The sequence below is a fragment of the Taudactylus pleione genome, unplaced genomic scaffold, assembly GCF_031769625.1.
Source record: "Taudactylus pleione unplaced genomic scaffold, aTauple2 ptg000372l, whole genome shotgun sequence".
Taxonomy (NCBI): Eukaryota; Metazoa; Chordata; class Amphibia; order Anura; family Myobatrachidae; genus Taudactylus; species Taudactylus pleione.
The window spans coordinates 4,861,886-4,878,454 of NW_028284773.1; positions in this window are offsets into that span (position 1 = coordinate 4,861,886).

Sequence of the window (16,569 nt, forward strand, 5' to 3'; positions counted from 1 at the left end):
ATTAATATTACTTTTGTTATTAATAGCAATCCAGAACACAGTGTAGTATTTTGTAATTAACTATATTTTTAGCTAATTAATTGCAGTATGTTATTGATTATAGTAAATTATGACATTCACTGAAATGTTCTGTGTAATTATTTTTGAGGAACAGATTTAATTATCATTAACAATATTTTTCTGTTAAAAATAATCTAACATTATATTTTCTTTAATATCTATATGTGTAGCAAAATGTCAATATATAATAATAACATCTTACATGTATTACAGATTTAAGAAGAGGCACACATGATATCTAACAAATGTGTTCCTTTCCCCCGTCTTTTATCCCACCCCCCTTTTCGTATGTATTTACATGTGAGTCTGAGTCAAAAGCTCTTTTCAGAGGATGTTGTCACTTCCAGTGGGGTTGTTAGTTATGAGACTTTACTGCACCTACGAAGCATTCTGCAATAGGAGTTTCACACTTACTCTAATTTCCACACCCATTGCTTTTCAAGGCCATCATTTCTTCCCTTATATGTTAAGGATAAAGGTGGTATGTGTTGGAAGTGTTATTGTACTGTAACCTTTCCTATTACAAACCGCGTTCTGTTGCATGGTAATAGTCATAGTTGTGGTATGCTATTAACAGGCAATCAAAATATTTATACGGTTAAATAATTATTTATGGTATTATTATCATTATAAAATTATTTTTCTCTCAGTAAATAATACAGTACTGGCAGTGGCTACTGTGGGACATGGCTAGTACCAAGTACACAGATATTTTAGCAGAGTATTAAGTCATAATATTTAGGACTGGATTTAACATAAATACAGTATACCTGGGCATATTTGCTGTATATACTCTCTGTGCAATTTATTATATGTCAAAGTTTTCTTTCTTAGGCAATGAAAAATGAAGTTAAGGAAAGAGAAAGGTGATCATAGGCGAGCGCAGAAGCCTGCACAGGGGGTGCCGTTCCCACAATTCTCCTTCTGCTGGGTAATGGACTACTCCATCGCCCCCTCCTTCCTGGCCGTGCACTGTTCACTTGGACTTCCCTGTCTGCCCAAGGGGGGGCGAGATAGTCCATGACTCGGTAAGTGTTGAAGCAGCACCCCCTGTCCCAGCTTCTGCGGACACCTATGAAGATGCCGATGTGTCAAGTAACTGGACTAGGGAAATGTTATATTGCCTGGCTGTGGGGGGATTATCAGGAACATAATTCGGGAAAGAAGAAGATTAACTATGCATAGAGGTATCACTATATCTTGCTTTGTGACAGGGCCACTAAGGCTATGATGGGGGGTATAGATGCAAATTTCTGTGACCCATCAATTTGAAGGGGAGGGACACCTTTTGCACAAAAGTAAAATATGTACAACTCTATACTCATGCAATTAAACAGCTATCCAGTAGGATTATTTTACTTTGATTTGAATACCTGTTCCCATGTGTCTGAATTGCAGTCCTGAAAGCATATAGAGTAAAAAATCTAAAACAATCATGTTAGTTTCACATGAATGCAATTATTGGGAGGCAAATAAATGAAGGGGAGGATGTACCAAAACTTGGAAAGAGATAAAGTACCAGCCAATCAGACATTTTTAAAGCTATGGGGTAGATGTACTAAGCTTTGGATAGAGATAAAGTGGACAGAGATAACAGTCCCAACCAAACAGCTCCTAACAGTCATTCTATTTCTCTCCAAGGTTTGATACATCTCCCCCAAAAGGGGTGGTTCTGAGTCAGGTGCAGGCAAAGCATTGGATGCAAGCGGCTGATGTTTTCCCTCTGAGAAGTAAGTTGCAGTATGGTTACTGTTGGGGGACGCAGTTCAAAACAGCATAGAGATCCATGCAATATTGCTGGACGTTTCTGTGTGGTACTGTAACTGCGGGGAGAGGTAGCTAACAGATGGGGCGTATTGGTGTCAGGGACTGCGTCTATCACAATTACATTTTTTATATTCTTACATTTTCTCTCAGATTTTTCAATATAGGAAAGACCACATGGACACACAAACTGCTAAATCACAAAATAACTATTGTAGTCTAAATGATGGTGTAATATTTCTTACAAGAATGAGGGTGGCAAAACAACATCACCCACAGAATAACATTTATTATTTCTTTTGTCAGAAATACCAATATTGTCTTCATTGGCTACTAATACAACGTTGTTCAGCTCCGTGAAAATATAATACAATTTGGGGTGTAGCCGCATGGACAATGGTAACCTGAGTTGGAGGTGGACTTTTGACATTCAAATTTGCTCCGGGACCACAAAATATTTTTGTTAGTACTTTTATTTGGTTTCAGATAACGCTCTGCATATAAGACTTGACACTAGCATATTAAACTTGGTACCAGTTATGTGTCTACAGAGATGGCATCGGGGTCAGTGACACCCGGTGTGATAAGTAGCCCTCCCCATGCACCAGATGCGGGCGGGTCTGAAAAAGGGGGCGTGGCCTCACAAGAAGGTTGTGTCTTCTTGTGGCTTTGTTGGAAGCCCCATTTTCATCACTCCGGTGATGTGCTCAGCATTTCCGGAGATGCTTGGCTGCCCCCGGAAAATGTGCCTACACTGCTGACATTTTGGTGTCACCCCCTCGAAGGCTGACACCTTGGTGTGGTCCGAATCCTTGCACCCCCATTATGATGCCTCTGTGTACCTGTGTTTACAGGCATATGTAGTCAAAGATAACTCCAGTTCGATAAACATACCATAGTGTAGACTCCATGGGTCACTGGAGGAATGCTGCAGGTATAATCTGCAGCAGTAACAATTATTAGAAAAAAATTGTGGATGGAATATACATTTGCATGTGAATGGCTAAAGTGTACGGTGGGGCTATAATAAAAATGGGACAGTCTATGGTGACGTGCAAGGGTCACTCAGATGCAAAGTTATCGGAGAGTTTTCCTACTGCTCCAAAATTGGGGTGGTCGACTACCTAGACCAGGACACACAATGCTTCTCTTACACCAGAGTTTCCCAAACTCTGCCATCACAGTCCAGGTTTTAAGGATATCCATGCTTGAGCACAGGTAACTTGATTAGTACTTCAGTCAATTCGATTTAACCATCTGGATATCCTTAATACTTGGACTGTAATTGCAGAGTTTGGGAAACTCTAGGTCTGATTCAGTAAGGATCGCTATTCTGCTAATACGCACGCAACGCAGTTGCTAATATCAGCGGTGATATGCAAATAATTGCATTCGCATTGCAATCGCAGCCTAACATAAGGATGCCCACTTCCCTTTACTCACATCCATATACTTTGGCAACATAGCAAAATAATCGGTAACATTGAGTAACATCGGAGCGTATGCACAGTTAAGGCAGGGTCTGGCCTCACTCAGGAACTGCTAACTTCTGCGCACGCTTTGAGGTCTCAGGCTGCGTCTGGTATTGCAGTGGATAATTTATGCACGCCCCTGCAACGACGTTGAAACGCACTTGCACGCCTGCATTTGCCTGACCCTCCCCCCGTTACCATCCACAAACGGCACTTCCTATCAGTCACTCTGCGATGGGTCTGCATAGTCACTGCGATCGCAGTCCCGATCGCAGTGGCCAGTTTGCACACGCGCACTGCAATGCATGCGCTGACTGCAACAATCGGCCGACTGCATGCGTATTAGCAATTGCGATCCTTGCTGAATCAGGCCCTCTGTCTTATACAATATGGCCTGCATCATTCCTACCATCTATTCCCTGCTGGGATCCAGTTAGAATGTTGGCAGATGCTGAGGGCTGTATATACTAAAGGTTAGTACATGTGTGATTTAGCCCCAGAAACACAACATCAATGTTGATAGATTTTTATCGATTTTAAAGCAATTAAAATCAAATAAAATCGATTTACCTTTAGCAAATATACATTCAGGAGTAAATATACATGGACATAGAGTCGACAAGAAAAATGTTGACATTCACAAGTGTCAATATGGTTAAAATGTAGACATGTTCATAATGCTAATGTGTTGAAATCAGAATGTCCACAGTACATATTTGTTATTTTTAGGGTTATGTTTTGGGGTTTGGGTGAGGCGTTAAGCCGGGTACACAGTAAAGGATACGTTGTCCGATCCGGCGGATCAGACGACATATCATGCACATCAGTCAGAGTGTACCCGCCATGTCGCTGATGATACACGCTACCGCATGCAGGTCAACGGGCAATATCGTCAGCGGGGGCCTTTCTGCTTTAGGGTTGGGAGTTAGATTTAGAGGTTTGGGTTATAAGTTATGGTTAGTATAAAATATTGAAAAAAAATGCTGACATTCTATTGTCAACATGTTAAATGTCAACATTATGAACATATCAACATTTTGCCTGCTACTCTCTCCCTTGCTGACAGCAAGAGACAAGATAGAGGGGCATCAGGTTATAGTGCTGGATGAAATAAAGTAAATGTGAGTAAGGGTGCTTTTAATGTACAGTAAGAAAAGGAAGGAAGGGGATATGGTGCTTTTAATGTAAGTGTGTGCATGGCAGGGCTTTCAATGTGAGTAGGGAAGGGAAGATGTTAAATGTTAGGCAATGTCAGGGTCGAACTGGCCCACACGGGTACAGAGGACATCACTCCTTTAGGGATCGTTTTCAGGCAATGCACTCAGATTATACATTGTTACTATATTAGAATGTCAGTTACCTGGTAAAACAGAACCACAGATGAGCATGGGTGGATTGGTGGTTGGCAAATCAAATTGTGCTTTTAATGACACACCCTTGCAAACCCCCCTGACACACACACACACACACACACACACACACACACACACACACACACACACACACACACACACACACACACACACACACACACACACACACACACACACACACACCACTGTTGGCTGTGGGCTTTAAGATAATAACACAGTTCCTGGCAGGGACTGGAACGGCATTGTAGTGCTGCATTCATTCACTAACATACAATTAAGTCATCCCAGTGGTAAGAGTTTAGGTAGTTGAATTTTTCTTACAGTGGCATGTATTTAGCCTTTACTAGATCTAATGCAGTTCTCATTGAGTGGTAGACACTGGCTGGTCAAGTTTGCTGATAGTACGATGTCAGTCAGAGCACCTTTTCCAATTTAACTGAAGAGGTGGTAAACTAGCCACTGTTGCTGTGCACTTGCACTTCAGCTCTGATCCCAAGGGTCCCCCACCATCCCCTCCCCTCCAGAGGCGGGCTTAGCTGGGGGACAGGTGCCTTGTGGCCCCCGGGCAGCACCATCACTTAGTGTCCCAGGCCACCTCCTCAGCAGTAAGAGTCCTGGTGGTCCACGAACCGTCTGTCCTTGTCAGCATTTTCGGTCATGTTTTAAAATCACACACAGTCACTGGTCTAAAGTTACCTTATGTTCAACAGGGCTATGGAAGCTCTGTATGCCCAAAGTTAGTGACAGACTAGGTTGTGCTACCGCCATGCATAGGCAGCCGTATCACAGTGGAGAGAAAGAGACAGCTTGTGTGCTGTGCAGTTGAGCGGCTGTGCTCACTGACGGCCTGAGGAAGTGCACAGCCACAACAAGCAGGAGGAGGCCGGCAGTGACTGTGAATATATTAGTGACATGGCCTCACTGTAGTTAGCGGCTGTGTCACCCAGGAAGCCCCACAGAGATTTCCAGAGCCATTAATGCCCCCACCCCCAAGCCCACCCCCAGATAAAATAATAAAAATACTTTAAATGGGAGCCTCATTCTGAATAGTAGGCTCCCATATTTATTAATATTAAAATATATTCAAATTGAATTGACTCATATAAGTCTATGACCCTGCAGTATATGGGAGCCACTGTCAATAGTAGACTCCCATATAGGCAGGGCTATGGAAAGTCTTTATCCTGGCTGCACTGCACCCTGGAAGGAACAGAATAACAAGTAGGGGAAGAAAGCAGCAGAAGCAAGAAAAGAAGGGGAAGAACGTTGTAATAGGAAATAGAAGAGACAAGAGAAAAAAGCAGAGAAAAAGAGTAAAAAAAGAAATATAGGTAAGATTGTAAAAAGACATGTCAAGAGGACATATCTGTTGGACCGAGCAAATTTACTGGAGTCCCCTGTCACATGTAAAGTGCATTAATGTGGTACATAGAGACAGGATTACTATCATGTGCTTAATTATTATACATGTGTTACATTATACTACATGTCCAGGACTATTGTGTATTCACTACAGTGCTTTGCTGTTATCAACATGCACTTTCTAATGGTTGGCCTCTGTGGTGGCTGGTCACCCCCCCTCTGGAGGATGGCCAAACCACTTAAACATGGACACTGCATTCCCCAGGTGAACCCTTCATACACCAGTCCGACAATGGCAAGTTATGGACTATTTATTAAAGGTGAATACATAATGTCTATGCTGCTTGGAACTCTATTTATAAAATGTGAACGCTTTTTAATGTGTGAGGGGGTACATAACTTAATGTCGGGGCAGCTTGTACGTGGGAGGGCCTGATTAAACATTGATGTTATTGATTTAATATCAAGACTGGTTAGAAGGAAGGAGTTCTAGGGGTAAATTTACTAAAATGAGAGTTTTTAGAAGTGAATTTTAGAAGAGATGTTGCCCATAGCAACCAATCAGATTCTACTCAACTTTTAACTTGCACCTTCTAGAAGATAATAGCTAGAATCTGATTGGTTGCTATGGGCAACATCTCTATTAAAACTGAATTCTAAAAACTCTCTCTTTAGTAAATTTACCCCTTAGAATGTATAATCATATCTAGGTTTTCCATATTTCCTGTACCTATTCTTTTTCCAAAGAGGGTCCCAACATTTCAAGTTCCAGACAAGCAGCTACTGAGTTTGACACAAGCAGAAAAATTTAGTGAAAGCTATAAGAACGGGTAGGATAGAACAAGACCGTATGCCCATATTCTGGAGAGGCAGTCTTGATTTTAGCTGACTGCAGGTAGAGTCCGCTACACACTTCTCTGGCCATGAAGGAGAAACTGGGTTAAGCTAATAGTAGTGCAAAAAGCATTGCCCATGCCCTCTAAAGTGATGGGAAGGGGTTGTAGAGCATAAAGCACTGTCTAAATTGTAGCCACGCGCCTTGTATGTTGGTCATGCCCACTCTAATGACATGGCATGAAACCCAGCCCACCTCCACCTTTCCCCTGCATTTCTGCATTTTCCCCTGTCACTCTATATTGGCATGAATATTTGTCTTGCAGTAGATAGACATACATTTAAACTTTGACTGGAGCAAGACAATTACTATGGATGCCAAAATACTTAAGTTCAGTCCCATGAATGTAAGCATGTTTAAAACCCCCTCTGATACACAATCATGTCTTCAGTTCATTAGAAGAAAATGAATTTGATGTATAATGGTAGCCTTATAATGTGTAAATGTCATTGAATCTTCCTACACACACTCCTTTGGTTTTAGAAGGTCATGAGTGGTGAAGATTATCTCATTTATATACAGTAGTTGCTAGCTGTAACAATTGGTATTCCCCCTCCTCTGACATAAAAAGCAGCATCAGCACGGCTCATGGTGCTCTGTATGACTAAAGTACCTCAATATTGGAAACATGACATCCAGCCTGGAGAATGTGGAGAAAGCATAACAAACGAATTAGCAGTGTAGCATTCACTTTACACTTAGCTCTGGCAGCTGCTTACTTGATTGATGGATGACATCATCATCTAGGAACCTGTGCATCCCTCCCCTTCTCTTCTTTCACTGACTGGCTGATATAACATTGCATGCCCAAAATGCTTCTAACCGAAGTAGCAGACTTGGCTATATACTTGATTAAGCAGTTATAGCCACTCAGTGATGAGTTAACTTCTGTAGCTCTGATGAAGCTAACATTCTCTTGGTTTACTATTATTGACTTTAGATATGTTTAATACAGATATTCATTAAATTGTTGCATATAAATAATATCCAAGGTCAATAGCAACATGAAATATTGTGTTTGAACTTAGTTTCTTGCGTTATTGGGACTAAACTTTTTTTTAAACTTATAACTCTAATTAACTCCTTAATTGCTGAGGGTTTTCATACACCTGTGCTGAGCCCATCTTTCGTCATTTACACACATCATATTCCAACATCAATAACACAATTTTGTTTATGAAGGAGCCACACAAATTATATCTTTTTCATTGCATTTTCTGAAAATACCATTAGCCTTTTTACACAATCTAACACATCAAATACTGTAAATGTTCCCCAAAATGTTCAAATAAATGCTATGTATTGAAATTTCAATAGTGAACTAAAAGCAAATGTGATTTTTTTTTTCATAAACACCACAAAGAATACTTTGTGGTTCTTGCTTTGGCAGTAAAACACCTTTGCAAAATTGGCAACAGAATTCCTGGTGTACAGTAGGCGATGTACAGATGTGTCCTAATTCATCTTTGCTGCATTCTTGCCAAACAGCCCTACTCCGGGCACCTAGTCCCATGAGACTCTGCTAGCACCAGGCATCTTTGCTGAATATTTTTTTTTGCCGAAAGTGCGTCTAAGACAAAGGGCCATATTCAATTTGGAGCGTAATGTCGGAATTGGCGACAATTTATCACCGATGATGTCATTTTCGCCTATTTTAATTATACCCGTATTCAATTTCAAAGACTTTCTGCAGGTTCGAAAGTCTTTGAAAAAAAAACTGGGATAACTTTTCACCACTGAAATAGGTGGCGAAAAAAAGTGCAGAATTGGAGTTTAGAGGTGCAGGCTTAAAAAAAAAGTAGCCTGCACCCCTGGGAATGTCATTTAAAAATAAACTGTCAAAAAAAGTAAAAAAAAAAAAAAAAAACGGGACACCCCAAAAAATGTACTTTCATTTTGGGGCAAAAAAAAAAAATAGGGAACACAGTGCTAAAATAGCCAAACTAAATTCAGAGGGGTTCCCAAGTATGTGTTCTTCATTGCGGGAGCAGCGGCAGGTGCATTTTTGCAGAATTTTTAAAAATCATATTTGATACTTAAAAAAATGCTTACCCCATTTTCATGTACCTCAAATTTGATAGCAATAGTTATTTTTTCCACACAAAAAATGTAAGTGCTATTCTTCAACACTTCTTTATAGCCGCAAATATGCACCTGCCATGGCTATTACAAACCCTGACTTCCTTCAGCAGGCAAAAATGGGTGTACCCATAGGGATCCCTCATGTCTGGACATCTTTAGGGGGTTCCAGGCACATTTCCCGAAAATGACCATTTTTTTCCGCAGATAAAAATTCGCCGGGTCCCGTTTACACTCCTTTTAAATTGAGTACGGGGATAAGCGGGCGTGCGCCCAATACTTTGTCCCCACTCTAGCCTCCCATGTGGAGCGAAAAGTCCAGTATGGACTTTTTGCTCCCATATTGAATATGGCCCAAAATGTGATGCAGCTAGGACGCACCAGGAGATTGTGGTGATTAATTTGATATGTGACACTTGTATATCTGTGTACAACTGAGTCTCTCAATCAGCATACAAGTGTCACATATCAAATTAATCAGACTTAGACACATATTCTGCAAATAAAAGATGCTGGACACTAGCAGAGTTGCATGGAACCTGGCGGCTCAATCACGGCAGGCATATCACACTGCATGGCGTAATGAGGCTAGATGAGCAAGGACACATCTGTATGCCATCTATAGAAAACTTATATTTACAGAAGTGACAGCTAATAATGTCAGGTGATCCCTGGTAGTATGTATCAAGGGGCCCCCTCTTTCTAATGGTGACGCCCCTTAATTATTGGATGCTGGGTTGGGGGAGATCTTCCACATCCCTGTATTCCATTATTTTTCTGTAGGAATCTATTCTAATTAAGGCTAGTTGAATCAATTCAGGCAATCCTGGAAATGGACTGAAATAAATGTATTTTTATTGCCTTACTCATCAGTGCATGTATTCTGATTCTGTAATTAATTCATGCACAGGGGAGATGCAAAGAAACAGGCCAATGACAATCAGAACACACCACCAAATGGCCCTCCAACACCCATTCTTCCTGGATTATAATGTCCCGATTCACCTGTGGATGCTCTCTGTGGTGGTGACTATTAGTAGACCAGGCTACTGTATACTCATGAGCTCAGTGCATTCGCCACATAGCTGTGCAAGCGTTACTGCAGTATTATAATACACAACAAATTACTATATGCATAGTAGTTGTCAATTGCACCAATAGATATTCTAGGTGTAGAAATTGCAATATCTATCAATGTATTTTTTAAATGCATTGACTTGCTTAAAGCACAACATTGCTAAAATACTATCGGTGAGAAATAGGAATATTTTTTGCATCCACTAAAAAGAAAAGAAGAAAATATGCCAGACAATAACAATACTGTTCACAGTAACCGCATGTAATGAACCGAATAACAAATTCCAGTAAACGGTCACTAAAACGCATTCCAAGAGAGAGACTATGGACAATCAATACAATGATTTGATGGGAATGATGTAGATTATTTACTTTTTTTTAGGTGGAAGAAGAATCACCCAATTCTGCAACCTATGGACCTAATATGGTAGAAGCCTATAAAGTATGGTACCATATTACTTCCACATATTTGTTTACTGCCAAAATGTTGCATAAGAAGACTGACAAGTGTGCCATTGAAACATATACCCAAGTTGTGTTTATTCAGTTCTGCCAGACAAATGATAACCAAATAGCACAGTCAATTACCCCCTTAAAAAGTGGAAAGGCTGTCATTTCTAGATAGAAATGACCCTAAACTCAACTACCTCTTGCATATGTTTCACAGGAACAATAACTATGTTATTAATGCAATTTACTCTGCCAAAAAATGCAGCTATGTAATCTTAAACATAGGGTCACTCCTACCATCTGGATAGCGTATGTTTAGGCAGCCTGACAGTATTCATGCTGGATTGTAGGTGTGTAATTAGAAACTTGTGAACCCCATAGGAAGGTTTTGAAGTGCCTCATATAGTTTCAAGAGGCATCATTTCCCCCCTCTGGTCACTGACCTTGCTGTTGAGAATGAAAGGGAACATCAGAGTAGTTCTTTCACCTCTGAGCAGAATTACATTTTGAAGCGCATAATACTGGTTTACGTGGAATCTATCCAAGATACAAGACTTCATTTCTGGACCCCAGAGCTAAATTTAGGAGGTTGGCTTAGCAATGCTAATCAATCTGCTTTGGAGGCCACATAGCCAAGTCCCACTCACCTCTGGGCCCCAGAGCAACTGCATGGGAGTCTCTACATATCTCATTTGTGCTTGGGTCATGCATTTTTGCAGCTGCCTAAATTATACTCATTGTTATAAGCAAGTTTAAGATCAAGTTAGAACTTTATAGTAGGGGTCAAAAAAACTCAGACATAGGACAGATGTTTTTAAAATTCATTTCATTTATTGTTGGGTTCTTGTTCTTCCATTTATGTACCTGGAAATCTTTTGAGCCTGCATGTATGTGTAGTGCTCCTTTAAACTCTTTTAAGAGTTCCTTGGGCAACTGAGACTAATATTTTAATGAAGAGATTAAGTACAGTGCCAGATGGGATCTAATGTGTCAGATGTGTGAGGTAACACCCTGTTTCTGTAAAGTCAGTCACACTGCAGAGGCTCTGTCCAAAGTGCTGGATAGTTAGGGGCTTTTTGGTGTAAAGACTCTGATCACTGAAGTAGATACTGTTACACAATACAAGTCTTCTAAATGAAGTCAACTCTTCACACTTTTTTATTGACAGAGTAGACTTAGTTTGAGATTTTGTGTGTTTGTGTGTGTGTGCGAGTGTGTTTGTGTGTGTGTGTGTGTACATAAAAGGTATTAATCCATGGAACTCTCCACCTATATGGGATGCTAGAGGGATATGACCATGGGCCTAATTCAGAGTTGTACCCATTGCCGATGTTTTTGCAGTTGAACGATATTTTACGAAACGCAGAGGAAAGTCTTACTGCGCACACGCAAACTTAAGTTTGAGACGGTATTTGCAAAGTATACGTAATTGTAATGTCCTCAGCAGACAACTGTGATCAAAGAGGTTTGACTAGGTAGAGTCGATGAGGTGGGCGAAAGTGAAGGCAAAAAGAGGCTGGTCCGTGTTATTTGAGTTCCATGCGTGTGTCTGAGATTGTGGCTGCATTCCCAATTGCAGAAGCAGTCTCAGAGGCCATATTTAGAGAGAGAGATGTACCTGAATCTGCACAGCCCAAAACTTACTCGAGGAGACAATATGCGTCTGATGTTGCGATCTCAACCCCCAGCAGATGGGATCACAATGCAGATAAGGAAAGTGGGGGTAGCAGCATTTGCTCCAGTCTATTGCATGGTAGATCAGGCGAGGAGTCTGCTGGAAGGCATTTGCATGTTTTCAGAAATACTGTAGGCTGCATGCAATATCGCAGCTGCAAATGTAACTCTAAATCGTGCTGCATGTTTTTTAAACAACAACAAAAAAATCATAGTAACTCTGCATACACCTAGAGGCATATTTATCAACGAACTCTGCTCAGGTTGTTCTCTTTGTAGAAATTCACTGAAAAGGAAGCATGGATAATAGCAACAGCTCTGCAAGAGGAGATTTATTCGGCAGTAAAGTCGACTCAAGAGTAAGCTATCTAATACCCCTTTTACACCAAAATCCTGGGTCCGACCCTGGAATTTGAATACTGGACAATCCCGGGTTGAACTCGGCTTCAGACCCCGTTTACACTGCAACTCGACCTGGGTTATTCCCAGGTTTGCCCCGTTTACACTGAACCCTGGTAATCCCTGCTTTTCTCTATAGAAGTCATTAAAAATGGTCTGTTTTAAGGTCTGACAAAGATGGTCACAAAAGGCAGCAAAAGAGAGGGGTGGGGACTGATTACAGCATTGCTACAGGTTGCTGTTCTGGCTGTGGCAGGCTGTGTATCAGCCTGCATTTGTGGCTGCTGGTCAGGCTGTGGTGCAGGCTACAGTTCTGGCTGTGGCAGGCTGTGTGCCTGCCTGCTTTTGTTGCTGCTGGTCAGGCTGCTGTGGTGCAGGAGGTTAGGCAGGCAAGCGATGGCTTCATGTGAGTCTCTCTATGCAGGGCACTGACAATTGCATCATCTGCCAGTGCCCCAGAAGCTCCAATCAGCATCATTCAGAGCTAGCCGGGTCAAATAAGCAGGGTAGCACCCGTTTACACTTCCTCATGACCCGGGAACAACCCATTTTCAAACCTGCTCTCAACCCGAGTAAGATTGCCTGGTAAATCGACCCAGGTTTTTTTGGGGGGAGCCGTTCACACAGAGCCTCAACCCGGATCGACCTGGCAATAACCCGGGTTATTTGTTTGGTATAAAAGGGGTATAACAAGGAGCTTTGCTGTACACTGCTCAGACTCAATAGCTGGAAAGTAAAAGGTAACTTTTCTCTGACAATTGATAATTAGCAACAGTTACAACTGTTTAAGCCAGAAACTCCCTTGGAACAGACTAATCTAATGTTTATAAGTGACTCCTCAGCTAAAGCTTATATCAGCCATTTAATTTGTTGTTGACCGAACATTGCTCCATAATTATTACAGGGAAGAGCAAAGTAATATTGTGCACCTCCAAGCTCATTATCTACTGTAGTTCAAACTTAAAGACGTTTACAGTAAATTAGACTAAGGTTCCTTATAATACAGTAGTGGTTCCCAAACTTTCTTGAATCACGGCACCCTAGAGTACCAACATTTTTTTTCGGCACCTCTAGGCCAAAATGTTATTAGAAATTAAAAAAAAATTATTAAATTAAGTAAATTGATATGTCATCCTTAGGTTCAGGGTTGTGTTTCTGTTTGTCCATATATTTTATGATTGGCGGCAACCAGCACTGGTTTTGTCTATCACATTGACCATAAATAATTTAATTTGGTCCTGGACCATCATCCCATGGCACCTCTGTAAGTGTCCTGATGCACCACAGGGTGCCAGGGCATCCAGTTTGGGAACTACTGTACTACAATATAACCTTAATTTATTGGAAAATGGAAAATTGTTGTACTGTGCAAGTTATTTATTGCAAAGTGTTGTGAAGAGAACACAACGGTTAATTTAGTGATAAAAGTATATTATAACTTAGGAGGAATTTGTTAACATTGAAATTAATATTGGTTTTGTTGTTAAATTGTTGAATGCGCTTACCAGTTCATTCAACAATGACATCTGCTGATTATTTCCTGTAAAATAAAACTGAAACTGTTTACAAAAATTGTATTTATTACACGTAATTAAGCCGTAATAAAGCTATATTCAGTTTCTAAGTTCTAGTAGGGGAACTTGCCTCTCTGCAAAAAGGCGAGAGAATTGGAGAAGTAGGACTTGAATACTTAATTGTAGCCCACCATAACACTAGCAATATAAACTTGTAAAGTCACTTGAGGCAATCCAGGTAATTGTATTAGCATCCTTAAAGAACTCAAAAATACTTTGTAGAACCAGAATGGGTCCTATGTTCAGGATACCTGCAGTTTTGTTAAACACTGTGATAATGGTGACCATGGAAAAGATTAAATGAATACACCTCTTCACACTGCTAATTAGATGGCTACCCTTACATCTGCAGTTTTACTAATTTGTAGGAGGAGTTTAACTGTATCATATATATTTTTAATGTATGGAGCTGGCCCCTTATCATATATTTTATTTATTCCAGTAAGGGTGCTCTCTTATTTTTTCTTTGAAAGGTAAAGCTTACTGCTATCTATATATTACTAGCTACAATATTCAATCTCAGTTGTGTACACTCTGGCTGAGAGTTGTAAACAGGTGATAGATTTCAGGCTCATTAATTAATGCCAATTTTCAATAGTCCCTGTATTGTATGGACTTTTTCAATGTGTGCAGCAAATAAAGTCAGCTTTTCTGAAATAAATATGTTTTAGTTTGTTCAGTAAAAAGTATTATGTGCACTTTGTTTGCTAACTTTTCTTTTTAAATAATGTGAGTTCATATGGAGTTCAGGCTACTAGTGAAGTTATATTTCTGGGCAGTTTGTCAGTACCTTTTTTACTAATGGACAACAATCATCTAAACTGTTATAGAGTCAAAACACACATCACATTGTCAACTACGGTTAATCTTCCATTATAGAGTTTGGTCACGAATGTCCAAAATCTTTAACTTTCGAGAGGGAAGCAGTTGGCATCCCAACAGTCAGAATACCGACATGCACAATACTGGATGCGGGAACCCAAAGTTAGGGTTAGGCTGGGTGGGGGGAGGCGAAGCGGAATCCCGACGGTTTAAAATGCTGACAACATATAAAGGTATGTACCAGGGTTAGGGTTAGGCTGCGGCAGGGGTGAGTTAGAGTTAGGGTTGGGGTTAGTGTTAGCCTTAGAATTCTTACCAAAAATTGCCATCATTTTCACCATCAGGATTCTGGTGCCAGCATTCCGACCATCGGGATTCTGACCGTTAGCAGATTAAAATAGAATGATTCTTTTAAATCACATTTCAGATAAAAACATAGAGTAATGAAAGATAACCACAAATATATAAGTTCATTTAAATGCAACTCTTTTATTTATGGAAACTTCTACAAATTGTACCATAGAGAATATTCTCTTTATTATATATGGGCCACGAGCACTTGGAAATCATTGATAAATGGTTTTCATCACATGTGAACATATTTGTGGCTTCTGGATATTATTGTTCAGCAAGTAAATGAACAATGTGTGACACCTTCCACAATTTCACAAATCATTAATTAACTAATTACCGGTAATTAACTAACTACCCATCTACATAATTTACTGAGGTGTTGATCCTGACAGTGGATGTTTCCATGCTGGCTTGTCATGTCTAGTTTTCTACATTATTCTTAAATATTTCTCTCTAGTGTTTGTGCTGTATAGTGATTTTCATTCTTCCTCTGTTGGACACACCTAACTCATCCACTCACTCACACATCTTATTTCTATTTCATTAAATATCACACTCATGCTACACATTTTGTACTAATTTTATTTCTTTTTTTCAATTTAATTTATTAGTACTATTATTAATACTATTAGTACTGTAATAAAGTGCCACAAAGAGTCCATAGTGCAGATTGCAATGGAATGGATGCCATTAAACTATTTTTATAATACAAGGGTAACTATGGACTTTTACATATTAGGATTGCATCCTGTTGCTGAGGTTAAAGTACTTGTAAGGTTATTCTCTGATTTTTTAAGGATGTTTAAAAAAAATAATATATATTTGGATAATAAGCAGGGAAATGGCGAAATGTATTTAGAGCCCTTTTATAATGTAGAGAGTGATCATACGCCTTTCTCAATGCTAATATTTTGTCATTCTGACAGAACCTCTGTAAAAAACTTTAAGGGCTAAATTTACTAAGGATTAATTTTAGTGGGGATTTTGAACTGCTGTTGCTGTAACCTGCCGCTGGTTAACAGCAGTATTGACCTCCAAACCACCTGGTTTACTAACCAGCATTGCCTGGTGGATTTCAAATGGACAAATCAGTGGCAGATTGTAATGAAAAGCCTCCTCCGTCCCCTCCCTCATGTGTGAGGGATGAGAGACAGCTTTTAATTGGCTCCCCAAATAAAATACCATAAAATTCACGGACACTCAACCATTAACTC